Here is an 11,590-nt window from a genome sequence, read left to right as displayed (position 1 = left end):
CAGAGACCCAGCCACCAGGCCCGGTACTCAAACCATGGTTGGCCATGTGGTAATTCCAGCACCTGAACCACCACGCCACCTGCTGGCCCCTATATCTATCTTTATTTTTAAAGACCTATGTCTATCTATATGTTTTATAGAGGGGGCAGATTAATACAGATACAGATATACCTGAGTCCATTTTCATTCAACTTTTCTGATGATGTTCAAATTCATACATATATGTAACAGATGGGGTCCTTCCTTCCTTTCTTCCTTCCTTCATTTCCTCCTTCTCTCCATCCCCCCTCCCTCCTTTCTTTCTCTCTCTTTCTCTTTTTTATAATTTTGCCAGAAGGCATCTGTGCTGATAGGGGCAGGTGGTGGAGTGAGAAAGCACTTCCTATGAAGGATGGCCACATCACAGTCCCTTCTCCTCCATTTCTCCTTTTGGGATTTTGGGCATGCACTTACATGTGCCCAGTGTGTTTTTCAAGCCACTGGATTCAGGACTCTTAACAGAGCAGTAGGCCATGTGAAATCCAGCCTCCTTAACCATTACACCACACTTTTTGTTTTCTTTTTCTTTTCTTTTTTCGTGGTTAGAGGGCACATGCATGCACATGAGAGAGGTGAGAGAGAAACTTCCAATGGGGCATGGTCATGCCACCATCATTTTCCTTTCATTTCTCCATCCCATCTAGATTTGGGGCATGCATGCATACACTCCTGGCATGTTTTTCAAACCACTAGGGCTGGGATTTGAATTGTGCTTGGCCATGTGGATCCAGCTTTCCATGCATAGCACTTAATGCACTTTGCAACCAGCCCTGTTTTTCTTTTTCTTTACTTTTCCTCTTTGGTTGGTTGTTTTCTGTTTTATTTGGTTGAAACAGGGATCACAATATTTTCAACTTTCTGAGAGTTATTTAGAAACCTGGTTCAGTATTGTCAATATAGGTCTCCTCTGTTGCTCTTTTGTTAGTTTTTGGTTTTAAGCCCATCTCAGTGAACTGAACTTACTGAGGGCATTTATGAGGAAATTTCCAACCTCAGTTTAAAAGCCGTTCAGAAGTCAAGATAGGAATGGATGAAGCTGTTGGAAGCCTCCTGCTTTTTTTCTCTCCTGCTTTTTTTTTTTTTTAAAGAAATGCAAGATTTGGGTTCTGTTGGTCCAAAATAGACGATTTGGTAATTAATGGGCACCTTTATCATCTATCTTACTTCTCCACACCCACTACGGTGGCCATATTCAAAACAATGGAAAGCAACAGGCGGCCAGAAATTGCTGATGTGAACGTACTGTGGTATAGCCCTTCTGGAAAATAGTTTGGCAGTTCCTCAGAAAGTTAGACAAAGGGACCAGCAGTTAGCATAATGGCTATGTTGCTGGACTCCCATGTAGTCGACCATGGTTCAAGTCCCGGATCCCATGGCTTAAACTTATGCTGGGCACGTGTGCATGCGTGCCCAAGATCCTGAGAAGAGAAGGAATTGCGGCGTGACCATCCCCCCCCCCAGGGGTGATTTCTTGCTTTCTGTCTCTCTGTCTCTCTGTGTCTTTCTGGCGAGCGCGCACCCATAACAAAACCCTCTCCAAAAAAAAAAAAAAAAGGAAAGTTAAACATAGAATTACCCTATGACCGAGCAATTTAACTCCTAGGTACATACCCTAAAAATTGAAAACAGGGATTCAAAATAATGCGTGTGCATACATGCCCAAAGCAGCAGTATTCATATTAGCCAAAACTTTGAAATAGCCAAAATGTGCATTAATGGATGAACAGATGATAAGTGAATGTGGTCTAGCCAGACAATAGGATGTTATTCTGCTATAAAATGGTAGGAAGTTCTGACCCATGCTATAACACACATGATCCTCGAAAACACTACGTGCAAGTAGCCACACAAAGACCACATACCATACGATTGCATTTATATAAAATATCCAGAGTAGGCAAATCCTTGGAGACAGAAAGCAGACTGGTGGTTTCCAGGGACTAAAAGGGCAGGAGAGTGGGGAGTGCAGGGTTTCCTTCTGGGAGGTGTTGAAAACATTTTGGAACTAGGCAGAGGTGGAAGTTTAACAATATTATAAAATTACTAAATGCCACTGAATTGTTCACTTTAAAATGGTTAATTTTATGTTGCGTGCATTTGACTTCAATCTTTAAAAAAAAACTAATTCGACCTCAGGTTAGATCCCTCTTTAATGAGCATTACCTTGACTTTCATTATGAAGTAGCATTTTTGCAAAGACTTGGTGATAAGGATTACTGTGTCTTTATAGAGAATGCAAATTCCAAAATTTCTAGGGCAGAGGGGACGAAACAGTGTTCTGAGTCCAAAAGGAAACTCCATTCGTTTCGTTCTCCTCCTTCTGGTAAATATATACTCCTAAGGAACCTGGAACCAAACTCAGCGTTAAATTGAGCTCTTCTGTGCCCATCACGGAAACTCATCCCCAGATGCTACCTGAGCACCCACTGTGGATTCCTCACCACCATCCCTTTTGTATCCTTCCTACCAAAATGTCTATTTTTGTTAATACCCTTTCCCCCATGCAGCCTTGAACCCCAGGGGAGGCTAAACTCAGTCCCAAACCCAGAGGTGGCTACTCTGAGGATAATCTAGTTCCTTCACAGGTGTTTGGTTGAGGTAAGCCATGTGTCCCAAATCTGACCAATTGAGATGTGAGAGGGAAGATTTGAAAATATTTCCCCCAATTTTTTATTTCCTCCTTTAAGAAGTGGACCTTGGGCCAACCAGCAGCATAGTGATTGAGGCAGCTGGATCCCACATGGCCAACTGCACAGTTCAAATCTGAGGACCAGTGACTTGAAAAACATGCCAGATGTGTGAGCATGCATGCATGCCCAAAGCCCGAAGAGGGGGAGAAATGGAGAAGAGACTGTGGCATGGCCATCTCCCATAGAAGGTTTCTCTGGTGAGCAGATGCACCCTCTGACAAATAACCAAAGGAAAAAAAAAAAAAGGAAGGGGAATGTAATTCCAGTCCTTGTGAGGGGGCCAGACTTAGTGACTTGCTTCAACAAATTCAATATTTCAATATGGCAAAAGTGATGGTATATGACTTTTTTTTTTTTTGGAGAGATTTTCACTGTAGGGCGCGTGCGCTCGCCAGACAGAGAGAGACATAGAGACAGAAAGCGAGAAATCACCCCCCAGGGGGGATGGTCACGCCGCAATCCCTTCTCCTCCATTCTCCTCTCGGGATCTTGGGCACGCACGCACACGCGCCCAGCGTGAGTTTTTAAGCCACCGGGTCCGGGACATGAACCGCGGTCGACTACGTGGGAGTCCAGCGACATAGCCATTACGCTAACTGCTGGTTCCCAATGGTATATGACTTTTGAGATGAGGTTATTAACTGGGCTCTTGCTCTTTCTTCCTCAAACAACTGTAAGGGAATCCTGATGCCATGTCATGAGGACATTCATGCAACCACAGAGATGCCCATGTGGCATCTAGTGAGGAACTAGAGCCCGCCACCACGTGTGACTGAGCCTGAGAGGAAGACCTATCTATCACTCCAGTCCAAAACAAATCATTCTCCTCCTTCCTCACATTAGCTAAGACTCTTGGTTTCAAGCAAAGTCAAGCACAGACTATCTGAGGAATGCTGAGAAGCTCAAACAGTACCATTGGGACTCGGCCCCTCTCCATCTCTTAGTTCTATTATCAGCTCTGTTGACTTAACCCCCAGACTGGTCCACCTTTTGCGGTGGCAAAGATGATCCCTACAACTCCAGGCTCTATTTGACCAGCGTGGTGGACCTGGGAGACAAGTTTGAGCTTAAGTTCTCAGCTAATGCTCACTAGGCAGAACCATGTCACGTGTTCTCTCATGAACCTGTCACTGTGGCCACAGGTTAGAACATGCAGGTTGGCCAGGCATGAGTGACATGACTACTTCTAGAGCAAGGGCAGGCTATGGACCAAGCAGTGAGGGGAGGATGGTTCACCGAGAAAACTGTACTTAGGGGGAAAGAGGGGAAGTAAAAGCAGCAGATCTCCACTGAACTTCCCGTGTTTCCTTTAGGCTTCCTGTGACTATGTCAAGTCTTCCCCAACCAACAAAGCCAGATTTTGTACATGTCTTCAACTCCTGCCCATCACTCTCTTTTCTCTTGCTAACAACTTGTAGTCTACACTGCCTACTCCATTTCCTGACTTTTTGCCCTCCTCAGTGCTAGGTACCAGGCACCTCGCACTGTCACTTCACGCCAAGTGCCCTGGCTGCATTTACCAGTGGCTTAATGCCTAGCTCAGTGGCCTTTCTCCCATCTCTACCATTTGGCCTCTCTGCCTTTCACTAAACCACTGACCACCGTCTCCTGTGCCCTAAAGTGCCTTGATAAGACTGTTTCTGGTCATCTTCTTACCACACACCTCTTGGGTGTCTCTTTCATTCCTGCCCCAACTGCCATTATTTCACAGGCTCTGTCTTTAGGTGGCCATGGGCAAGTTACTTCATCTTTCTGTGCCACAGTTTCCCCATGTGTTAGTTGGAAATGATAGCAGTACCTACCTTATAGGGTTGACTGGGATGTTATTTCTTAATGCCTGTCAAATGCTCAGCACGAGGCTCGGCACATAGCAGGCAGTTCAGTATCAGGCAGGGAGGTGGGGTCGAGGTGGAGAACTCTGGACTGTGCATGGCATCACTGGCATAAACGTCATTGCTTAAATAAAGTTCAGAAGGAAGAACTCTGTTCCTCCCCCTCTGGCATTCTCTGCTTCAGCCCATAGGAGCACCATTCAAGTGGCCGAGCACACTGACAACCTCCAGGCTGCTGAGATTCCTTCACCTCCCTTGCCATCCCAGTACCCCACTTCCTTGCTTCACACTGCTCGCTAATCTTGGTCCTAGGAACGTGGAGACAACTTCCCCATCTGTTTCCACCTTTCCATCCCCACTGGCCTAACACTGAGCCACCATCTTTCTCCTGTCATCCAGCCTCTGGTCCCCAGTCACCCTGCCACACTGTTCTTCCCATGACCACTCCCAACTAGGCATGCTTCCCTTATAACCTTCCCATCTCTCCATCTCATGTGGGATGAAGTCCACAGTTTTAGGTGTGATAGTTACAGTCCGCAGAAACTGTCCGTATTTTCTTCCCATGCTCCAAACAGAATGCAGAGTTTGGTACTACAGCCTGGTTACTAGAAGGCTGCCTGTGTAAATAAAGTTTTATTGGAGCACAAGCTATGCCCATTTATTTATGTATTGTCTACATTGCTTTTGTGTAAATGGAAATAAGTGGAGATGTGAGTTATATAATGCAAAAATAAGTACTGACTCATATAAGTTAAAGTTGATTTGTAATTTTTATTTTATTATTCTATTTTAACTTTTTACGTATTACTATTATCATTTTCCAATTTGACCAGAGAGAGCAGAGAGGGAAAGTGAGAATGGAAGCCACCAGGTCTAGGACTTGAACCACGGTTGGCCATGTGGGAGTCCAGCGCCCTTAACCACCATGCCACCTGCCCTGCCAGCCCCAACTTGACATATTAAAAGAGAGGGCCAGGTGGGCAGGTGGCATGGTGGTTGTGGTGCTGGATCTCCCACATGGCCAACCATAGTTTGAGTCCCAGACCTGGTGGCTTGCTTTCTCACTTGCCCTTTCTCTTTTTCTCTCTGTGTCTCTCTGGTCAAATTTTAAAAACTAAATAAATATAATCACAAATAAAATTTTTGTTTTTAAAAAAAAGAGGGCCAAGAGCTAGTGGGTGGCATAGTGGTTAAGGTGCTGGACTCCTACATGGTCAACTGTGGTTCACGTTCCAGACCCGGTGGCTTGAAACTCACACCAGGTACGTGTATGTGCATGCCCAAAATCCCAAGAGAAGAATGGAGAAAAGGGATTGTGGCATGGCCATGCCTCCCAGGGGGTGATTTTTTGCTCTCTCTCTGTCTCTCTCCAGCAAGTGCACACACCTTTTAATAAAAAATGTCTCTAAAAAAAAAGAGAGAGAGAGGGCCAGCCAGTGATGTGGTGGCTCCTATAGAGTAGCTGGATCTCATGTGGCCAACTGCATGGCTCAAGTCCCAGACGTGGAGGTTGGAAAAACCTGCTGGGCATGCCCAGAATCCCAAGAGGAGGGAGAGCTAGAGGAGGAGAGATTGCAGCAGGACCGTTCCCCATGGGGGATGCTTTTCACTTTCTCTCTCTGTCTCTTTGGCAAGTATGTGGGCCCTCTGGAAAGTTTTTTGGAAATGAAGAGAAAGGTTGGACCAGCCAATGGCGTAATGGTTATGTTGCTGGACTCCCACAGTATCGACCACGGTTTGAGTCCCGGAACCAGTGGCTTAAAACTTACACTGGGCACGTGTGCATGAATGTGTGTGTGCCAAAAATACCAAGAGTAGAGTGAAGGAGAAGAGACTGTGATGTGGCCATCCCCCATGGGGGATGATTTCTTACTGTCTCTCCGGCGAGTGTCCTATAGAAAAAAAAAAAAAACCAACCTCTCTTAAGAAAATAAAAAAGAAAAGAAAGAAAGTAAAAAGAAATTAGTAAAGAAAAAGGAAAAGCTCTTGGGACACATCTGCACGTAGACATACATAGCACCGGTTTACACATGCCAAACTAATATTGCTTTATAATATTCCCCAGTAGTTCATAAAAACATTAATCTTTGTTCTAGGCTTTCTCTCTCTCTCCTTTGTCCTGTAATAAATTGAAGCCACAAACTAAACTGATCCCTCCAGAATCTACAGTTTCTAGTTAGCCTGTTTATGCCCTTTGGATGGTGCTGCTGGGGGCAGTAACTGAGTCTACATGCTCAAAGAGAGAACTCCTTGGAGTCTAGATAGTTTTGTCCCAGAAGCAACTTTTCCAGCTGAGGAAGCACCTCAGCTTCCATGGCTCTGTGAAAAAGAACTGAGACGTCAGCTTAAATGGTTGTTGTGGATGGGGCCCTAGCATCCCAGAGCACAGGGGCCAGGACAAGCCATTGAAATGAAGTGGCTTCCCAAAGCCAGCCCTTGGTATCGTGAGGGAAGCACTGGGGTTGTTTGCTTCTTCATTCCTCTTTACCAGCTCTGGTTCAGGCTCTGCTGAAGTGGAAAGTTAGGTTGACCCATGTGGGAAGGTTCAGGGTTAGTATCTGGAGACCTGACTATGCCAGGCCCATCTGTACCCATGGTCTGGAGTGAGGGGGAGCTGAGGCTGAGGGGAATGCCATGTCAGGATAGTTGAGGGCATTGAATCTGTTTGTTTCCCTTTCTGCCTGTCTCCCTCATGGAAAAAAAAAAAAAAAAAAAAAAACACTTTTTTTTTTTAGAAATTGTTTTTTTTTTTATTATTTTTATTTGGGTTCTTTGCCTTAGGGTGCATGTGCTCACTGCAGAGAGACAGAGAGAGATAGAGAGGGAAAGTGAGAAATCACCCTCCAGGGGGACAATCATTCTCTCAGGACTTTGGGCATGCAAGCACATGTGCCCTGTGTGATAGTCAAGCTACTGGGTTCAGGACTCAAACTGTAGTCAGACACGTGGGAGTCTAGCACCTTAACCACTACGCCACCTGCTGGCCCAATTAAAAAAAAGGGGGGTGAATAGGACCCCTTGACTTATACAAAAATGGTTGGACTCAATTCAATCCTTCTTTCCAAAGCAACAACAGAAGAGAAAGTGAGAGCTGTCTCCTTTATACCCCCAAATTCCAAAGTGAAAGGAGGCAGCAGAGTGGTGACAAGCCCAGATTTGGGACAGATGTGGGATCAAACACTGCCTTTAGCAGTGTGACTTCAGCCAATCCTGTCTATGCCCTATCCTGTATCCAATGAGCCTCAGTTTCCTGACTGTGAAATGGGATCATCAAACCTACCTGATGGGGTTGTGAGGATGCACAAAGTACTCTACACAGCGACCGTGCTTGGGGAATGCTAGCTGTCATCGGAGTCAAACAGGTCGAAACAGCAAGACCGGACTTGCTTCTGCCACTTCTAATTCTCAACATGTGTAAGGTGACTATTAGCTCTGGGTTCTACCAAAAGCAACCAACCAACCAAAAAAAAAAAGATTTGAATTGGCTAGTGGGGTAACCAGTGCCAGAAAAGAGTCTCTCAGAGGGATGTTCTAGGACTTCCCTAGTCCACTGGGCTAACAGTAACAAGTTAACAGTAATCCACTCAGGGGTCTTATCGTCAATTATCTCCTATCCCACCCCACAAGAATGTTAGCACAGGAGGCAAAAAAAAAAAAAAAAAAAGATTTTGAAGAGTTCACGGAAAAGGCAGCTGTCTTCTGTGGGCCATAGAAGAGCTAATGGAGAAGAGAGAGGTTTGGAGTAGGTTCTTTATCTAGATTATTCTGTTTCAGAGCAGTGGAACATACTTATTTACAACAGTGAGGGCAGAGGGACTGCAAGGAGAAGCCAGCACGCAGTGGAAGAAAGAGACAGGAGTGAGCTTTAGCCTTACTTTGACCAGAGCCAGGAATCTGGCCAAGGAGAAAGTGCAGGATTGGCAGCGACTGAGAAATCCTGCATGGACTTTTAGGAAAGATTCTGAGCCACAGCACGGAGAATTCTGGCAGCAGCCCCCAGCACAGGCATGTTCCCACATAATTGAAGTCGAATGTGCTGGGGAGAGAGAGGACAGAGGGGGCCTCTGCGTTCTTCCCAGCGGCAGGATCCTCAGCGTCCTGCAGTTGGCCCCGTTTGGGATCAAAGCCAGTCAGTGTTGACTTCCGCAGCATGGAAACCACTGCCATGAAGTTGTTTTCCTGAGGCATGCATTTCCAAGAGAGGATTTTAATTTTTCTCCCCAAGGACAGGTGTGGGGGGGAAGGTGGGGCAGTGTGACGTGGCTCTTCTTTTTCTTTTTTCTTTTGCAAATCGTTTTGGGCTCATAGCCTCTGCAAGAGCATAAGCTAATCAGAAATATAAGTGAGAACAGCTACAGCTAAGGCTGTGTTTTCACAGAAGATGGTTCCTGAAAATGCTGCCGGACGCCCCTCTGGCTGAGTGCGATAAGGCACAGTTTGGTTGCTCTCTGTTGGAGTGCTTCCCAGAGAGCAGCTCTCCTTACTCATCCTAAAATTTTCCATTTATTCTTCTTTACTTCTGGGTCTTTCTCTGTGATCTGTTCTTCTGCCCCTGAAATTGGTGCGTGCTCTTTCATTTGGGGTTAGCACTTTGATTCTGAGCGTTATGTTAATGATGTAAAGTGATACAGGCCAGTTTCTCAAGTTGTAGAAACACCTCATTCTTTCACATGGACTTGACTTCTCCCAGGCCTCTAGGGAAAAGCTGAACTTTTTGCTTGTTGGGCCAAAATCAAGAGGATGGAGAATTTAGAATCAGGAATTAATGTGTGCGTGGTGGCATCCACCTTTTGGTAGAATCAGGAATTGAAGTGGAAAGGGACTCAGATGGCTCTTTTGAAATGAAAACAAATAAACAAATCTATAAGATGTAGCCTGAGATATACTCTTTCTTTTTTTCTTTTTAGAGAGATTTTCGCTATAGGTCATGCACGCTCATTGCAGAGACAGAGAGATAGAAGGCAGAGAGACAGAGAGATAGAAAGTGAGACATCACCACCACCATCCTGCCCCAGGGCGAATGGCCCCGCAGCAATCCTTTCTCCATTCTCTTGGGATTTTGGGCACAAGCACATGTGCCCATTTGGGACTCAAACTGTGGTCGACTACGTGGGAGTCCAGTGACATAACCGTTACGCCATCTGCTGGTCCTAAGACCTATTTCTTCTGGGTCAAGGGTGGCAGAAGACATCTCCACGAAGACCAAGAAAAAATAGTCTTTCTTGTTTCAACTTATGTTCAGTGCTGTATATTTATTTTTGTTTCTTTCTTCCTTGAGTGAGAAAGACAGAGAGCACCTCCAACAGGGTCCTCATACCACACACAGCTTATCCCCAGCCAGCCCTGGATCATGGGCACTTGTCCATGTTCAGGGAGTTCTCCAGACAGGAACCCAGAACCTTCCCATGGGGGTCAGCCTCACAGTGTCAAGTTTTACTGCTGTGCCACCGTCCAGCCCCTACATATTATACCTTTATCCTTTGATAAGAATAGCAGCACTGGGGACCAGTAGGTGGTGTGGTGGTTAAGGCTGGACACTCCCATATGGCTGACCATGGTCTGAGTCCCGGAGCTGGTGGCTTCCTTTCTCACTTTCCCTCTCTCTCTCTGTGTCTCTCTCTCTAGTCAAATGAAAATAAATGAAGGAATAAATAAAATTAAATAATAAAAAAAAGAATAGCAGTACCAGTCATGTCATATAAGGGTAGATATATCCGAGGTATTCCCAATCTCCATGTTCCAGGACCTTCCAAGTCATTTCTCTCTGACTTCCTCTCCTGGACAAATCTCCCTGCAATCATTTCAACACAACTGGATCTGAAAGGAATCTTGGGTCTGGGGATTTAGATCAAGGTCTGAAAAGAAACAAAGCTATTTTAGTTCAGTTAGTGAGCTTGGTAATTAGCCTCAGAGTAACAAATGTTACCTGCATCAGCACAGCTCTGTGCCAAGGACCTAAACCACATTTTCCAGATGATTCCAGTGAGAAGATTTTCACTAGTCCCAATTCAACACTGGGCCCCAAAGACCACAATATGTTGCATAAAACAACAGATTGTTCATCTCTTCATTCAATGTAGCAAGAATGCACAATCTAGATTAAAAACCAACTGCAGGGGGGACCAGCAGTTAGCATAACAGCTATGTTGATGGGCTCCCATGTAGTCGACCACGGTTCGAGTCCTGGACCTGGCGGCTTAAACTCACACCATTTGTTTAAAAAATAAATTATGTATATAAAGTATACATCATGCTGGGAACTTTATGTAAAATGTGAAATTAATCTGAAAATTAAAAAAAAAAATTATCTCCGGGACCAGCAGATGGCATAATGGCTATGTCGCTGGACTCCCAGGTAGTCGACCAACTGTGGTTCAAGTCCCAGACCCCTGGGGGGATGGCAACGCTGCAATCCCTTCCTTCATTCTCCTCTCAGGACCTTGGGCATACACACACACATGCCCAGCATGAGTTTAAGCCACCAGGTTTGGGACTGGAACCGTAGTCAACTACATGGGAGTTTAGTTATATAACCATTATACCATCTGCTGGTCTTCCAGCTTAAGTTTTAAGATTTGTGATTCAAACCGCGGTCAACTATGTAGGAGTTCAGCAACATAACTATTATACCATGTTCTGGTGCCAATAAATAATTCTTTTCTTTTTTTAAGAATCCTCTATTTAACTTTATTTATTTTAATTTGACCAGAGACAGAATGGGGGAGAGGGAAAGTGAGAAAACAAGCTGTCAGGTCTGGGACTTGAACCACAGTTGGTCATGTGGGAGTCCAGCACCCCTAACCACCACATAATCTGCAGCCCCAGCCAATAAATACTTCTTTAAAAAAGAAAAAAGTGGGTTTGGGAGGTGATGTGCTGGTGGTGGTTAAAGGTGCTGGACTCCCACACAGCCAACTGTGGCTCAAGTCCCAGACCTGGTGGCTTGCTCTCTCACTTTCTCTCTCTGACTTTCTCTTGTCAAACACGAAAGTAATAATAATAAAGTTAAAATAAAATAATTATTTAAAA

At 45.1% G+C, this 11,590-nt stretch overlaps 1 pseudogene; it reads right to left on the bottom strand.

Moving 5' to 3' along the window:
- Positions 1–10,639, bottom strand: part of LOC102495149 (L-lactate dehydrogenase B chain-like) — a 12,657-nt pseudogene extending 2,018 nt beyond the window's left edge.
- Between the last annotated feature and the right edge of the window lie 951 nt (positions 10,640–11,590).

This window comes from Tupaia chinensis, unplaced genomic scaffold (assembly GCF_000334495.1).
Source record: "Tupaia chinensis unplaced genomic scaffold, TupChi_1.0 Scaffold000226_1, whole genome shotgun sequence".
Taxonomy (NCBI): domain Eukaryota; kingdom Metazoa; phylum Chordata; class Mammalia; order Scandentia; family Tupaiidae; genus Tupaia; species Tupaia belangeri.
The sequence above is the reverse complement of the archived record's forward strand: the minus strand, read 5'-3'. Positions and strand labels throughout refer to the sequence as shown.